We start from the raw sequence: 3,519 nt of genomic DNA, 5'->3' as shown, positions 1-3,519 counted from the left end.
ACAACAAAATCGTTAATATTAAGCGCTTATTAGTAACTTGAACAGGAACATCCTCACATATACCAATAGGAATAGCAATGAGATTTATCAGCCATTTGCAAAGATATATCAGTAGGTATCAACTTATCTAAGTAAAGTCTCTTATAAAGAGAAAAAGGCATAACACTAACACCAGCTCCCAAGTCACATAGAGCAGTTTTAACATAATTATTCTTAATAGAACAAGGAATAGTAGGTATACCTGGGTCGCCCAACTTCTTCGGAACTTTGCCATTGAAAGAGTAATTGGCAAGCATAGTGGAAATTTCCTCATTGGGGATTTTCCTTTTGTTAGTAACAATATCTTTCATATACTTGGAATAAGGAGGCAATTTAATAGCATCAGTCAAAGGGATTTGCAAGAATAAAGGTTTCATCCAATCACAAAATTTATTATAGTGTTCTTCTTCCTTTGATTTTAGTTTCTTAGCAGGAAAAGGCATTTGCTTTTGCACCCAAGGTTCTCTTTCATTACCATGTTTCTCAGCAATAAAATCTTCTTTAGTATACTTTTTTTTAGCATGCTTTTCAGGTTCTTTTTCAACCTCTTCTTTATCAGGAGTATCATTCTTATCATTATCTTTATCATGTTCATTACCACTTTCACTTTCAGCATCAGAAATAGAAATACTATTAGGATCATTAGCAGGTTCAGAGGATTCTACAACATTCTTATGTTTCTTTTTCTTTTTCTTAGATGGAGTTCTAGGTTCAATGCGTTGGGAACCTTGTTCAATTCTTTTGGGATGCCCTTCAGGATATATATGATCCTGGGTAGAGACACCACCTCTAGTTGTTACTTCATAAGCATGTTTTTCTTTAGCATTATTTCCTAACAAGTCATTTTGCACTTTAGTGAGTTGATCAATTTGAGTTTGAACCATATGAAAATGTTTAACAAGCATCTTAACATCATTGGAGGTTCTCTCCACAATATCATGCAATTCACTAATAGCTTGAGAATTTTCCATTAGATGATTCTCTACTCTCATATTAAAATTTTCTTGCTTAACAATATAATTATCAAACTCATCTAAGCATTGCGCGAGAGGTTTTGAATACGTGAATATCTTCCCTAGTAAAGCGCTCGAAGGGAATTTACCTCAATCATGGATGAAGGGGAATTATCTCACATATATCTTCTATGGGAGGTAGGTTCTTCACATCTTCGATTTAATACATTTCTCCTTGAGAGACTTCTTGGCTTCCCTCATATCTTCATCATTCAATTTAATTAAACCCCTCTTCTTCACTATTGGCGTTGGAGTTGGTTCAGTGCGTAGTCCAATCATCATAATTCCGACCTATTTTAGCCAATAATTCTCCAGCTTCGTCCGGAGTTCTTTTCCCGAAAACACAACCAACGACAACTATCCAGGTATGCCCTAGACTCAATGGTTAGTCCACTATAAAATATATCAAGTAAATCATGCTTTTCCAAATCATGGTCGGGCAGAGCTCTAATAAGAGAGCAAAATCTCGCCCAAGACTCGAGCAATTTCTCTCCATCTCCCCGATCAAAATTATAAACTCTCCGCAAGCAGCGATGTTGAGCACTAGCAGGAAAGTATTTCCGGAAGAAAACATTAAGCAATTCTTTTGGACTTTTAATAGAACTAGGTGGCAAACTATTATACCAAGTTTTAGCGTCATCCTTTAATGAGAATGGAAAGATTTTAGCAACAAAGTAAGTACGCTTCTTAACATCATCGTAAAACAAGCTACTCGGAGTAGATAACTCGACCATGTGTTCAACAAGACTTTCTTTTCGAGTACCACAAAAGGGTGTTTTCTCAACAATAGCTATATGAGATAGATCAAGAGAAAAATAATAATCTTTATCCTTAATGTTTATAGGAGATGTGGCAAATTTAGGATCGAGGAGACAGCTTTATATCTAACAGTATGTTCGCAAGCAACTTTTTAATTTTTCTTGCATCAGTAGTAGCATTGCATTTTTCAATAAAATCATCATCAAGTTCCACATAATCTTCATCAAGATCATCACTAGAGTATTCAAGTTCAGTGTGAATTAACAGGTGTAGTAACATCGGGAGTTTCAGTATTTTCAATTTGCCTAGACCTAGCAATTGTAGCATCTAGAAAAGTTCCCAATGAACCACTATCATCAAGCACAGCAGAAATATTATCAGTATTATAAGAGTTTTCAGATTCAGCAGAAGTACCAACATTTGAAGCATGTGGCGGTGAAACAAGTTTATCAATCACAGATGGTGAATCAAGAGCAGCAGAGGTACTCAGAGTTGTACCTTTTCTTGTAGTGGATGGTAATATGGCGACCTTAGTATCGCGAGTTTTACCCATGATGGAGAATTTGCAGCGAACAATATCAATCCAAGTGAACTTCCAAATAAAGCTATGCTCCCCGGCAACGGCGCCGGAAAATAGTCTTGATGACCCACAAGTATAGGGGATCGCAACGGTCTTCGAGGGAAGTAAAACCCAATTTATTGATTCGACACAAGGGGAGACAAAGAACACTTGAAAGCCTTAACAAACGCAGTTGTCAATTCAGCTGCACTGGAAACAGACTTGCTCGCAAGAGTTTATCGATAGTAACAGTTTTATAGCAAGTAGCAGTAGTGAAATAACAGAGCAGAAAGTAACAAACACAGCAGTAGTGATTATAGTAAACAGCGAGGATTAAAATACCGTAGGCACGGGGATGGATGACGGGCGTTGCATGGATGAGAGAAACTCATGTAACAATCATAGCAGGGGCATTTGCAGATAATAATAAAACGGTATCCAAGTACTAATCAATCAATAGGCATGTGTTCCAATTATAGTCGTACGTGCTCGCAATGAGAAACTTGCACAACATCTTTTGTCCTACCAGATCGGTGGCGCCAGGCCTCAAGGGAAACTATCGGATATTAAGGTACTCCTTTTAATAGAGTACCGGAGCAAAGCATTAACACTCCGTGAACACATGTGATCCTCACATCGCTACCATTCCCTCCGGTTGTCCCGATTTCTGTCACTTCGGGGCCATTGGTTCCGGACAGCGACATGTGTATACAACTTGCAGGTAAGATCATAAACAACGAATATCCTCATTAATCAATAACATGTTCAGATCTGAGATCATGGCACTCGGGCCCTAGTGACAAGCATTAAGCATAACAAGTTGCAACAATATCATAAAAGTACCATCTACGGACACTAGGCACTATGCCCTAACAATCTTATGCTATTACATGACCAATCTCATCCAATCCCTACCATCCCCTTCGGCCTACAGCGGGGGAATTACTCACACATGGATGGGGGAAACATGGCTGGTTGATGGAGAGGCGTTGGCGGTGATGGCGGCGATGATCTCCTCCAATTCCCCGTCCCGGCGGAGTGCCAAAACGGAGACTTCTGGCTCCCGAGACGGAGTTTCGCGATGTGGCGGCGTTCTGGAGGGTTTCTGGCGACTTCGACTTCTCCCCGTGCGTTTTTAGGTCGAGGCGA

Source organism: Lolium rigidum, chromosome 4, assembly GCF_022539505.1.
Source record: "Lolium rigidum isolate FL_2022 chromosome 4, APGP_CSIRO_Lrig_0.1, whole genome shotgun sequence".
Lineage (NCBI taxonomy): Eukaryota > Viridiplantae > Streptophyta > Magnoliopsida > Poales > Poaceae > Lolium > Lolium rigidum.
Note: the sequence above shows the minus strand (reverse complement) of the source record.